Source organism: Ictalurus punctatus, unplaced genomic scaffold (assembly GCF_001660625.3).
Source record: "Ictalurus punctatus breed USDA103 unplaced genomic scaffold, Coco_2.0 tig00163688, whole genome shotgun sequence".
Classification (NCBI taxonomy): Eukaryota; Metazoa; Chordata; class Actinopteri; order Siluriformes; family Ictaluridae; genus Ictalurus; species Ictalurus punctatus.
Window position 1 is genome coordinate 13,269 of NW_026521168.1, and position 14,303 is coordinate 27,571.

Genomic DNA, 14,303 nt, shown 5'->3' on the forward strand with positions numbered 1-14,303 from the left:
TTCTTACAGCCGAAGTTGGTACACCAAGACACCAAACCAAAGGTAGAAAGCGTGGATACCCTGAAAGGGGCTTTTGTGATCATCAGACTAGCATCAACACAGTCCTTAATCAGAGCTGGACTGTTGACATCATAAGATGGCATTGGACTAACGATGATGGATAGCTTGCTTGCGGCGTGGGTGTCCGAGCGCGACAGCCCTCAGATACAGAAGGACAAGTTGAGGAAAAAGCAAGGGCTCATCTTGGTTTGGAACCTTTCTGGAGAGAACCTCTTGAGAGCCAAGCAGCCAGATCATCATGAAGCTCGGTTGAGGTGACGAGCAAAAATTTCCTCGATTACATAAGGAAGAGTTAACTGCAAGGTAAGGGCTCATCAGGGATTTCAACCCGAGACATCTCTCACCCAACATTAGAATCATACCCCTAGACCAACGAGTGAAATAGCCTATCTGGTTGTTTTACCTCAACGTACTGTTATTTTTGTTCATTTAAACACGCACAGGTTAGCACTGGTTTTATTACAAAGCTGTGATGACGTAGAGAGTTCACAAGTTCTCGTCACCTAAGTTGGCCCTCCACGATGCTAACCAATAGTGAGACCAAACCGGAAAGGGGTTGTCCCTGACGCTGGACTTCCCTGAAAGGTGTCAGAGCAAAAGGGAAGCAGGGTATGGAAGAACAAGTCCACAGAAACACATGCACCTATTTGCAAATGGAACTGCCAAACTGCCCCCCGTTGCTGCACCATGACCATGGACCACTGGTGTTCCACTGTACCCTACAAATGTATGTCCTTACAGTTCTGCAGGTTCATGCTAATAGTTTGAGATGGTTGCACAAGACATTACTGTGAAAGATGTGAACGATGACGGAAAGCTTGCTCGTGGTGACTAGTATGACCAAAATGAAACTCTGTTACAGAAGGGCAAGTTGCGAAACAAGCAAGCTCTCACCTTGCTAGAACTCGTGAGAACCAGCAGTCAAGCAAGAACCCAGCAGACAGCTCTTGGCGTTCGAGTAACTACATCGCGGTTGAATTGAAGAGCAGTAAGAGCTCATTCAGGATTTCAACCGGCGACATCTCACACACAAAGTCAGAATCAAATCCCTCGCCCGACCAGCTAAACGGCCAATCTGGCTGTTTCAACCTTAGTCCATGACACAAACCGTTTCAATGTAGTGGAATAGGTGCCTGCTACACATATTTTTGTTTTTTTCAGAGATCAATATGATATCGTTGAGCACTGGTTTTATTTCAAAGCTGTGATGACGAAGAGAGTTTGCAAGTTCTCATCACCGAAGTTGGGTCCTCCAAGGCGCTAACCAGTAGGGAGACTAACCTGAAAGGGGAGTCCTTGCAAATGGGGCTTCCCTGAATAGTGGTTTTGCGCAAAACGGTCCTCAGATTCAGAAGGGCATGTTCAGAACAAAAGCAAGGGCTCGTATGGGATTTGAACCTGGCGTAGAGAGAACCTCTTGACATTCACTGTGTTCATGAAGCTCGGTTGCGGTGACGAGCAAGAAATTTCCTTGATTAGCAGAACGACGAGTTAACAGCAAGGAAAGGGCTCATTAGGGATTTCAACCCGGGACCACTCTCACCCAAAATTAGAATTATAACCCCTAGAACCATCAAGCCAAAGTCCTCATCAGGCTGGTTTACCTCAAGGTACTTTTGTTTCGGTTCATTCCACTTGCACAACCGTCATAACATGAGACAAGACTAGACATCCTAGAAAGTTCTACTTTCCTTTCCGATATGGCTCCAAGCTTAGGTCACCACACTAGCCATTTCAATTTAGTGGTATCGGTGCCCGCTACAGTTATTTTTTGCTTTTGTCTTTAGAGATCAAAGTAACATGGCTGAGCACTGTTTTATTACACAGCTAGGGTTGCGTGGTGAAACGGGCGTTCCCTAAATATGGGCTTCCCTGAAAGGTGTACTGAGCAAAACTGGGCTCGGCTGCAGAAGGACAAGCTTATTTGACCTTCTTGGATCACTCACGAAGCAAAGCAAGTAAGCGAATACAGACAGTCCAGCTTGGAAAGCTTGGGCTCGTCCGGGAGTAAATAGAACCCGGGACCTCTCGCACCACCCAAAAGCGAGAATCATACCCCTAGACCAACGAGCCATACGAGCCCACGAGGCACTATACCTTGCTAATATAGGTCCCTATCGTTCGGCGGGTTCACGCTCACTTTTGAGTAGTTGCACAAGATATTACTCTCTTAGAATTTTCCAGTCACCTATGCTTTTTCAGGAATTATGTAGGGCTTTGCTGCTTTTCGCTCTATTCAAACAGGGCTATAACTAATTGTTTTGGGAGATGGGAGATATCCCGAAGCAAGGGTTTTTGATTCCCCAGAAAGTCGCAACAAGCTATCCCCTATCATAACGCAGCAAAAAAAAAAAAAAACAAACAACAAAAAAAACGTTGTTTATTTAGCCACAGATTTATTACCACTGCAATAATTCCATCAACTACATTCTGTTGGCTAGGGGACATCCCCAACCAGTGCTCTTTAGAGTGATTTTGTCTGAATTAGGTTATTTTTGTTATTCAGAGATGGACACTTCCAGGTACAATCCAAAGAACACAAAGGAAGCCAATATTAAGCGGTAGGAACTCGGAACTTACGTTGTCCTCATGGTTAGTGTGCAAGATGCTCCTTTCATCCTCTTACTGGAACGTTGCTGAAAATGATTTCTTCTGGAATTTGCATTCCCTGAAAAGGGCCTCTGTGATAAGCAGTCAAGCATAAATGCGCTCCTTATTCCAGCTGATTCTTCACATCACAAGATGGTCTCGGCCAGCGTTGGACTAACTATCTTGTGAAACTTGTTTTGTGACACGGAGAGCTTGCTGGTTCTTACAGCCGAAGTTGGTACACCAAGACACCAAACCAGAGGTAGAAAGCGTGGATACCCTGAAAAGGGGCTTTTGTGATCATCAGACTAGCATCAACACAGTCCTTAATCAGAGCTGGACTGTTGACATCATAAGATGGCATTGGACTAACGATGATGGATAGCTTGCTTGCGGCGTGGGTGTCCGAGCGCGACAGCCCTCAGATACAGAAGGACAAGTTGAGGAAAAAGCAAGGGCTCATCTTGGTTTGGAACCTTTCTGGAGAGAACCTCTTGAGAGCCAAGCAGCCAGATCATCATGAAGCTCGGTTGAGGTGACGAGCAAAAATTTCCTCGAATTACATAAGGAGAGTTAACTGCAAGGTAAAGGGCTCATCAGGGATTTCAACCCGAGACATCTCTCACCCAACATTAGAATCATACCCCTAGACCAACGAGTGAAATAGCCTATCTGGTTGTTTACCTCAACGTACTGTTATTTTTGTTCATTTAAAACACGCACAGGTTAGCACTGGTTTTATTACAAAGCTGTGATGACGTAGAGAGTTCACAAGTTCTCGTCACCTAAGTTGGCCCTCCACGATGCTAACCAATAGTGAGACCAAACCGGAAAGGGGTTTTCCCTGACGCTGGACTTCCCTGAAAGGTGTCAGAGCAAAAAGGAAGCAGGTTATGGAAGAACAAGTCCACAGAAACACATGCACCTATTTGCAAATGGAACCTCTCATGAACTAAACAGCCAGGCAAACCCTGAGGTAGACTATTCACATAACGCTTGGGCTCATCCGGGATTTGAACCCGGGACCCTCTCGCACCCTAAGCGAGAATCATACCACTAGACCAACGAGCCAAACTGCCCACCGGTGCTGCGCCATGGACCACTGGTGTTCCACTGTACCCTACAAATGTATGTCCTTACAGTTCTGCAGGTTCATGCTAATAGTTTGAGATGGTTGCACAAGACTTACTGTGAAAGATGTGAACGATGACGGATAAGCTTGCTCGTGGTGACTAGTATGACCAAAATGAAACTCTGTTACAGAAGGGCAAGTTGCGAAACAAGCAAGCTCTCACCTTGCTAGAACTCGTGAGAACCAAGCAGTCAAGCAAGAACCAAGCAGACAGCTCTTGGCGTTCGAGTAACTACATCGTGCGGTTTGAATTGAAGAGCAGTAAGAGCTCATTCAGGAATTTCAACCGGCGACCATCTCACACACAAAGTCAGAATCAATCCCTCGCCCGACCAGCTAAACGGCCAATCTGGCTGTTTCAACCTTAGTCCATGACACAAACCGTTTCAATGTAGTGGAATAGGTGCCTGCTACACATATTTTGTTTTTTTCAGAGATCAATATGATATCGTTGAGCACTGGTTTTATTTCAAAGCTGTGATGACGAAGAGAGTTTGCAAGTTCTCATCACCGAAGTTGGTCCTCCAAGGCGCTAACCAGTAGGGAGACTAAACCTGAAAGGGGAGTCCTTGCAAATGGGCTTCCCTGAATAGTGTTTTGCGCAAAAACGGTCCTCAGATTCAGAAGGGCATGTTCAGACAAAGCAAGGGCTCGTATGGGATTTGAACCTGGCTAGAGAGAACCTCTTGACATTCACTGTGTCATGAAGCTCGGTTGCGGTGACGAGCAAAAAATTTCCTTGATTACAGAACGACGAGTTAACAGCAAGGAAAGGGGCTCATTAGGGATTTCAACCCGGGACCACTCTCACCCAAAATTAGAATTAGACCCCTAGACCATCAAGCCAAAGTCCTCATCAGGCTGGTTTACCTCAAGGTACTTTTGTTTCGGTTCATTTCCACTTGCACAACCGTCATAACATAGACAAGACTAGACATCCTAGAAAGTTCTACTTTCCTTTCCGATATGGCTCCAAGCTTAGGTCACCACACTAGCCATTTCAATTTAGTGGTATCGGTGCCCGCTACAGTTATTTTTTGCTTTTGTCTTTAGAGATCAAAGTAACATGGCTGAGCACTGGTTTATTACACAGCTAGGGTTGCGTGGTGAAACGGGCGTTCCCTAAATATGGGCTTCCCTGAAAGGTGTACTGAGCAAAACTGGGCTCGGCTGCAGAAGGACAAGCTTATTTGAACCTTCTTGGATCACTCACGAACAAAGCAAGAAGCGAATACAGACCGTCCAGCTTGGAAAGCTTGGGCTCGTCCGGGAGTAAAATAAAACCCGGGACCTCTCGCACCCAAAGCGAGAATCATACCCCTAGACCAACGAGCCATACGAAGCCCACGAGGCACTATACCTTGCTAATATAGGTCCCTATCGTTCGGGCGGGTTCACGCTCAACTTTTGAGGTAGTTGCACAAGATATTACTCTCTAGAATTTTCAAGTCACCTATGCTTTTTTCAGGAAATTATGTAGGGCTTTGCTGCTTTCGCTCTATTCAAACAGGGCTATAACTAATTGTTTTGGGAGATGGGAGATATCCCGAAGCAGGGTTTTTGATTCCCCAGAAAGTCGCAACAAGCTATCCCCTATCATAACCAGCAAAAAAAAAAAAAACAAACAACAAAAAAAACGTTTGTTTATTTAGCCACGATTTATTACCACTGCAATAATTCCATCAACTACATTCTGTTGGCTAGGGGACATCCCCAACCAGTGCTCTTAGAGTGATTTTGTCTGAATTAGGTTATTTTTGTTATTCAGAGATGGACACTTCCAGGTACAATCCAAAGAACACAAAGGAAGCCAATATTAAGCGGTAGGAACTCGGAACTTACGTTGTCCTCATGGTTAGTGTGCAAGATGCTCCTTTCATCCTCTACTGGAACGTTGCTGAAAATGATTTCTTCTGGAATTTGCATTCCCTGAAAAGGGCCTCTGTGATAAGCAGTCAAGCATAAATGCGCTCCTTATTCACAGCTGGATTCTTCACATCACAAGATGGTCTCGGCCAGCGTTGGACTAACTATCTTGTGAAACTTGTTTTGTGACACGGAGAGCTTGCTGGTTCTTACAGCCGAAGTTGGTACACCAAGACACCAAACCAGAGGTAGAAAGCGTGGATACCCTGAAAAGGGGCTTTTGTGATCATCAGACTAGCAGCAACACAGTCCTTAATCAGAGCTGGACTGTTGACATCATAAGATGGCATTGGACTAACGATGATGGATAGCTTGCTTGCGGCGTGGGTGTCCGAGCGCGACAGCCCTCAGATACAGAAGGACAAGTTGAGGAAAAAGCAAGGGCTCATCTTGGTTTGGAACCTTTCTGGAGAGAACCTCTTGAGAGCCAAGCAGCCAGATCATCATGAAGCTCGGTTGAGGTGACGAGCAAAAATTTCCTCGATTACATAAGGAAGAGTTAACTGCAAGGTAAGGGCTCATCAGGGATTTCAACCCGAGACATCTCTCACCAACATTAGAATCATACCCTAGACCAACGAGTGAAATAGCCTATCTGGTTGTTTTACCTCAACGTACTGTTATTTTTGTTCATTTAAACACGCACAGGTTAGCACTGGTTTTATTACAAAGCTGTGATGACGTAGAGAGTTCACAAGTTCTCGTCACCTAAGTTGGCCCTCCACGATGCTAACCAATAGTGAGACCAAACCGGAAAGGGGTTGTCCCTGACGCTGGACTTCCCTGAAAGGTGTCAGAGCAAAAGGAAGCAGGGTATGGAAGAACAAGTCCACAGAAACACATGCACCTATTTGCAAATGGAACCTGCCCAAACTGCCCACCGGTGCTGCACCATGGACCATGGACCACTGGTGTTCCACTGTACCCTACAAATGTATGTCCTTACAGTTCTGCAGGTTCATGCTAATAGTTTGAGATGGTTGCACAAGACATTACTGTGAAAGATGTGAACGATGACGGAAAGCTTGCTCGTGGTGACTAGTATGACCAAAATGAAACTCTGTTACAGAAGGGCAAGTTGCGAAACAAGCAAGCTCTCACCTTGTTAGAACTCGTGAGAACCAAGCAGTCAAGCAAGAACCAAGCAGACAGCTCTTGGCGTTCGAGTAACTACATCGCGGTTGAATTGAAGAGCAGTAAGAGCTCATTCAGGATTTCAACCGGCGACATCTCACACACAAAGTCAGAATCAAATCCCTCGCCCGACCAGCTAAACGGCCAACTCTGGCTGTTTCAACCTTAGTCCATGACACAAACCGTTTCAATGTAGTGGAATAGGTGCCTGCTACACATATTTTTGTTTTTTTCAGAGATCAATATGATATCGTTGAGCACTGGTTTTATTTCAAAGCTGTGATGACGAAGAGAGTTTGCAAGTTCTCATCACCGAAGTTGGTCCTCCAAGGCGCTAACCAGTAGGGAGACTAAACCTGAAAGGGGAGTCCTTGCAAATGGGCTTCCCTGAATAGTGGTTTTGCGCAAAACGGTCCTCAGATTCAGAAGGGCATGTTCAGACAAAAGCAAGGGCTCGTATGGGATTTGAACCTGGCTAGAGAGAACCTCTTGACATTCACTGTGTCATGAAGCTCGGTTTGCGGTGACGAGCAAAAAAATTTCCTTGATTACAGAACGACGAGTTAACAGCAAGGAAAGGGCTCATTAGGGATTTCAACCCGGGACCACTCTCACCCAAAATTAGAATTAGACCCCTAGACCATCAAGCCAAAGTCCTCATCAGGCTGGTTTACCTCAAGGTACTTTTGTTTCGGTTCATTTCCACTTGCACAACCGTCATAACATAGACAAGACTAGACATCCTAGAAAGTTCTACTTTCCTTTCCGATATGGCTCCAAGCTTAGGTCACCACACATAGCCATTTCAATTTAGTGGTATCGGTGCCCGCTACAGTTATTTTTTGCTTTTGTCTTTAGAGATCAAAGTAACATGGCTGAGCACTGGTTTTATTACACAGCTAGGGTTGCGTGGTGAAACGGGCGTTCCCTAAATATGGGCTTCCCTGAAAGGTGTACTGAGCAAAACTGGGCTCGGCTGCAGAAGGACAAGCTTATTTGAACCTTCTTGGATCACTCACGAACAAAGCAAGAAGCGAATACAGACCGTCCAGCTTGGAAAGCTTGGGCTCGTCCGGAGTAAAATAAAACCCGGGACCTCTCGCACCCAAAGCGAGAATCATACCCCTAGACCAACGAGCCATACGAAGCCCACGAGGCACTATACCTTGCTAATATAGGTCCCTATCGTTCGGCGGGTTCACGCTCAACTTTTGAGGTAGTTGCACAAGATATTACTCTCTTAGAATTTTCAAGTCACCTATGCTTTTTTCAGGAATTATGTAGGGCTTTGCTGCTTTCGCTCTATTCAAACAGGGCTATAACTAATTGTTTTGGGAGATGGAGATATCCCGAAGCAGGGTTTTTGATTCCCCAGAAAGTCGCAACAAGCTATCCCCTATCATAACCAGCAAAAAAAAAAAAACAAACAACAAAAAAAACGTTGTTTATTTAGCCACGATTTATTACCACTGCAATAATTCCATCAACTACATTCTGTTGGCTAGGGGACATCCCAACCAGTGCTCTTAGAGTGATTTTGTCTGAATTAGTTATTTTTGTTATTCAGAGATGGACACTTCCAGGTACAATCCAAAGAACACAAAGGAAGCCAATATTAAGCGGTAGGAACTCGGAACTTACGTTGTCCTCATGGTTAGTGTGCAAGATGCTCCTTTCATCCTCTACTGGAACGTTGCTGAAAATGATTTCTTCTGGAATTTGCATTCCCTGAAAAGGGCCTCTGTGATAAGCAGTCAAGCATAAATGCGCTCCTTATTCACAGCTGGATTCTTCACATCACAAGATGGTCTCGGCCAGCGTTGGACTAACTATCTTGTGAAACTTGTTTTGTGACACGGAGAGCTTGCTGGTTCTTACAGCCGAAGTTGGTACACCAAGACACCAACCAAAGGTAGAAAGCGTGATACCCTGAAAAGGGGCCTTTTGTGATCATCAGACTAGCAGCAACACAGTCCCTTAATCAGAGCTGGACTGTTGACATCATAAGATGGCATTGGACTAACGATGATGGATAGCTTGCTTGCGGCGTGGGTGTCCGAGCGCGACAGCCCTCAGATACAGAAGGACAAGTTGAGGAAAAAGCAAGGGCTCATCTTGGTTTGGAACCTTTCTGGAGAGAACCTCTTGAGAGCCAAGCAGCCAGATCATCATGAAGCTCGGTTGAGGTGACGAGCAAAAATTTCCTCGATTACATAAGGAAGAGTTAACTGCAAGGTAAGGGCTCATCAGGGATTTCAACCCGAGACATCTCTCACCCAACATTAGAATCATACCCCTAGACCAACGAGTGAAATAGCCTATCTGGTTGTTTTACCTCAACGTACTGTTATTTTTGTTCATTTAAACACGCACAGGTTAGCACTGGTTTTATTACAAAGCTGTGATGACGTAGAGAGTTCACAAGTTCTCGTCACCTAAGTTGGCCCTCCACGATGCTAACCAATAGTGAGACCAAACCGGAAAGGGGTTGTCCCTGACGCTGGACTTCCCTGAAAGGTGTCAGAGCAAAAGGGAAGCAGGGTATGGAAGAACAAGTCCACAGAAACACATGCACCTATTTGCAAATGGAACCTGCCCAAACTGCCCACCGGTGCTGCACCATGGACCATGGACCACTGGTGTTCCACTGTACCCTACAAATGTATGTCCTTACAGTTCTGCAGGTTCATGCTAATAGTTTGAGATGGTTACACAAGACATTACTGTGAAAGATGTGAACGATGACGGAAAGCTTGCTCGTGGTGACTAGTACTGACCAAAATGAAACTCTGTTACAGAAGGGCAAGTTGCGAAACAAGCAAGCTCTCACCTTGTTAGAACTCGTGAGAACCAAGCAGTCAAGCAAGAACCAGCAGACAGCTCTTGGCGTTCGAGTAACTACATCGCGGTTGAATTGAGAGCAGTAAGAGCTCATTCAGGATTTCAACCGGCGACATCTCACACACAAAGTCAGAATCAAATCCCTCGCCCGACCAGCTAAACGGCCAATCTGCTGTTTCAACCTTAGTCCATGACACAAACCGTTTCAATGTAGTGGAATAGGTGCCTGCTACACATATTTTTGTTTTTTTCAGAGATCAATATGATATCGTTGAGCACTGGTTTTATTTCAAAGCTGTGATGACGAAGAGAGTTTGCCAAGTTCTCATCACCGAAGTTGGTCCTCCAAGGCGCTAACCAGTAGGGAGACTAAACCTGAAAGGGGAGTCCCTTGCAAAGTGGGCTTCCCTGAATAGTGTTTTGTGCAAACGGTCCTCAGATTCAGAAGGGCATGTTCAGACAAAAGCAAGGGCTCGTATGGGATTTGAACCTGGCTAGAGAGAACCTCTTGACATTCACTGTGTCATGAAGCTCGGTTGCGGTGACGAGCAAAAATTTCCTTGATTACAGAACGACGAGTTAACAGCAAGGAAAGGGCTCATTAGGGATTTCAACCCGGGACCACTCTCACCCAAAATTAGAATTAGACCCCTAGACCATCAAGCCAAGTCCTCATCAGGCTGGTTTACCTCAAGGTACTTTTGTTTCGGTTCATTTCCACTTGCACAACCGTCATAACATAGACAAGACTAGACATCCTAGAAAGTTCTACTTTCCTTTCCGATATGGCTCCAAGCTTAGGTCACCACACTAGCCATTTCAATTTAGTGGTATCGGTGCCCGCTACAGTTATTTTTTGCTTTTGTCTTTAGAGATCAAAGTAACATGGCTGAGCACTGGTTTTATTACACAGCTAGGGTTGCGTGGTGAAACGGGCGTTCCCTAAATATGGGCTTCCCTGAAAGGTGTACTGAGCAAAAAGTAAGCAGGGTATGGAAGAACAAGTCCACGAAACACATGCACCTATTTGCAAATGGAACCTCTCATGAACTAACAGCCAAGCAAAACCCTGAGGTAGACTATTCCACATAACGCTTGGGCTCATCCGGGATTTGAACCCGGGACCTCTCGCACCCTAAGCGAGAATCATACCACTAGACCAACGAGCCAAACTGCCCACCGTGCTGCGCCATGGACCACTGGTGTTCCACTGTACCCTACAAATGTATGTCCTTACAGTTCTGCAGGTTCATGCTAATAGTTTGAGATGGTTGCACAAGACATTACTGTGAAAGATGTGAACGATGACGAAAGCTTGCTCGTGGTGACTAGTATGACCAAAATGAAACTCTGTTACAGAAGGCAAGTTGCGAAACAAGCAAGCTCTCACCTTGTTAGAACTCGTGAGAACCAAGCAGTCAAGCAAGAACCCAGCAGACAGCTCTTGGCGTTCGAGTAACTACATCGCGGTTGAATTGAAGAGCAGTAAAGCTCATTCAGGATTTTCAAACCGGCGACATCTCACACACACAAAGTCAGAATCAAATCCCTCGCCCGACCAGCTAAACGGCCAATCTGGCTGTTTCAACCTTAGTCCATGACACAAACCGTTTCAATGTAGTGGAATAGGTGCCTGCTACACATATTTTTTGTTTTTTCAGAGATCAATATGATATCGTTGAGCACTGGTTTTATTTCAAAGCTGTGATGACGAAGAGAGTTTGCAAGTTCTCATCACCGAAGTTGGTCCTCCAAGGCGCTAACCAGTAGGGAGACTAAACCTGAAAGGGGAGTCCTTGCAAATGGGCTTCCCTGAATAGTGTTTTGCGCAAAACGGTCCTCAGATTCAGAAGGGCATGTTCAGACAAAAGCAAGGGCTCGTATGGGATTTGAACCTGGCTAGAGAGAACCTCTTGACATTCACTGTGTCATGAAGCTCGGTTGCGGTGACGAGCAAAAAATTTCCTTGATTACAGAACGACGAGTTAACAGCAAGGAAAGGGCTCATTAGGGATTTCAACCCGGGACCACTCTCACCCAAAATTAGAATTAGACCCCTAGACCATCAAGCCAAAGTCCTCATCAGGCTGGTTTACCTCAAGGTACTTTTGTTTCGGTTCATTTCCACTTGCACAACCGTCATAACATAGACAAGACTAGACATCCTAGAAAGTTCTACTTTCCTTTCCGATATGGCTCCAAGCTTAGGTCACCACACTAGCCATTTCAATTTAGTGGTATCGGTGCCCGCTACAGTTTATTTTTTGCTTTTGTCTTTAGAGATCAAAGTAACATGGCTGAGCACTGGTTTTATTACACAGCTAGGGTTGCGTGGTGAAACGGGCGTTCCCTAAATATGGGCTTCCCTGAAAGGTGTACTGAGCAAAACTGGGCTCGGCTGCAGAAGGACAAGCTTATTTGAACCTTCTTGGATCACTCACGAACAAAGCAAGAAGCGAATACAGACCGTCCAGCTTGGAAAGCTTGGGCTCGTCCGTGAGTAAAATAAAACCCGGGACCTCTCAGCACCCAAAGCGAGAATCATACCCCTAGACCAACGAGCCATACGAAGCCCACGAGGCACTAGTACCTTGCTAATATAGGTCCCTATCGTTCGGCGGGTTCACGCTCAACTTTTGAGGTAGTTGCACAAGATATTACTCTCTTAGAATTTTCAAGTCACCTATGCTTTTTTCAGGAAATTATGTAGGGCTTTGCTGCTTTCGCTCTATTCAAACAGGGCTATAACTAATTGTTTTGGGAGATGGGAGATATCCCGAAGCAGGGTTTTTGATTCCCCAGAAAGTCGCAACAAGCTATCCCCTATCATAACCAGCAAAAAAAAAAAAAACAAACACAAAAAAAAACGTTGTTTATTTAGCCACGATTTATTACCACTGCAATAATTCCATCAACTACATTCTGTTGGCTAGGGGACATCCCCAACCAGTGCTCTTTAGAGTGATTTTGTCTGAATTAGGTTATTTTGTTATTCAGAGATGGAACACTTCAGGTACAATCCAAAGAACACAAAGGAAGCCAATATTAAGCGGTAGGAACTCGGAACTTACGTTGTCCTCATGGTTAGTGTGCAAGATGCTCCTTTCATCCTCTACTGGAACGTTGCTGAAAATGATTTCTTCTGGAATTTGCATTCCCTGAAAAGGGCCTCTGTGATAAGCAGTCAAGCATAAATGCGCTCCTTATTCACAGCTGGATTCTTCACATCACAAGATGGTCTCGGCCAGCGTTGGACTAACTATCTTGTGAAACTTGTTTTGTGACACGGAGAGCTTGCTGGTTCTTACAGCCGAAGTTGGTACACCAAGACACCAAACCAGAGGTAGAAAGCGTGGATACCCTGAAAAGGGGCTTTTGTGATCATCAGACTAGCAGCAACACAGTCCTTAATCAGAGCTGGACTGTTGACATCATAAGATGGCATTGGACTAACGATGATGGATAGCTTGCTTGCGGCATGGGTGTCCGAGCGCGACAGCCCTCAGATACAGAAGGACAAGTTGAGGAAAAAGCAAGGGCTCATCTTGGTTTGGAACCTTTCTGGAGAGAACCTCTTGAGAGCCAAGCAGCCAGATCATCATGAAGCTCGGTTGAGGTGACGAGCAAAAATTTCCTCGATTACATAAGGAAGAGTTAACTGCAAGGTAAGGGCTCATCAGGGATTTCAACCCGAGACATCTCTCACCCAACATTAGAATCATACCCCTAGACCAACGAGTGAAATAGCCTATCTGGTTGTTTTACCTCAACGTACTGTTATTTTTGTTCATTTAAACACGCACAGGTTAGCACTGGTTTTATTACAAAGCTGTGATGACGTAGAGAGTTCACAAGTTCTCGTCACCTAAGTTGGCCCTCCACGATGCTAACCAATAGTGAGACCAACCGGAAAGGGGTTTTCCCTGACGCTGGACTTCCCTGAAAGGTGTCAGAGCAAAAGGTAAGCAGGGTATGGAAGAACAAGTCCACAGAAACACATGCACCTATTTGCAAATGGAACCTCTCATGAACTAAACAGCCAGGCAACCCTGAGGTTGACTATTCGACATACATGCTTGGGTTCATCGGGATTTGAACCCTGGACCTCTTGCACCCTAAGCGAGAATCATACCACTAGACCAACGAGCCAAACTGCCCACTGGTGCTGGCGCCATGGACCACTGGGTGTTCCACTGTACCCTACAAATGTATGTCCTTACAGTTCTGCAGGTTCATGCTAATAGTTTGAGATGGTTGCACAAGACATTACTGTGAAAGATGTGAACGATGACGGATAGCTTGCTCGTGGTGACTAGTATGACCAAAATGAAACTCTGTTACAGAAGGGCAAGTTGCGAACAAGCAAGCTCTCACCTTGCTAGAACTCGTGAGAACCAAGCAGTCAAGCAAGAACAAAGCAGACAGCTCTTGGCGTTCGAGTAACTACATCGCGGTTGAATTGAAGAGCTATAGTTCCCTCGATTACAGAGGGACAAGTTAAAACGAAGGTAAGAGCTCATTCAGGAATTCAACCGGCGACAATCGCACACACAAAGTCAGAATCAAATCCCTCGCCCGACCAGCTAAACGGCCAATCTGGCTGTTTCAACCTTAGTCCATG

The 14,303-nt window shown here is 45.4% G+C and overlaps 2 non-coding genes across 2 annotated transcripts; both read right to left on the reverse strand.

The window, feature by feature from the left end:
• Positions 1-3,647: 3,647 nt before the first annotated feature.
• trnap-agg (transfer RNA proline (anticodon AGG)) lies at positions 3,648-3,720 on the reverse strand. The gene has a single exon. It is a non-coding gene; the product is annotated as a tRNA-Pro (tRNA).
• A 7,059-nt stretch (positions 3,721-10,779) lies between these two features.
• Positions 10,780-10,851, reverse strand: trnap-agg (transfer RNA proline (anticodon AGG)). The gene has a single exon. It is a non-coding gene; the product is annotated as a tRNA-Pro (tRNA).
• Between the last annotated feature and the right edge of the window lie 3,452 nt (positions 10,852-14,303).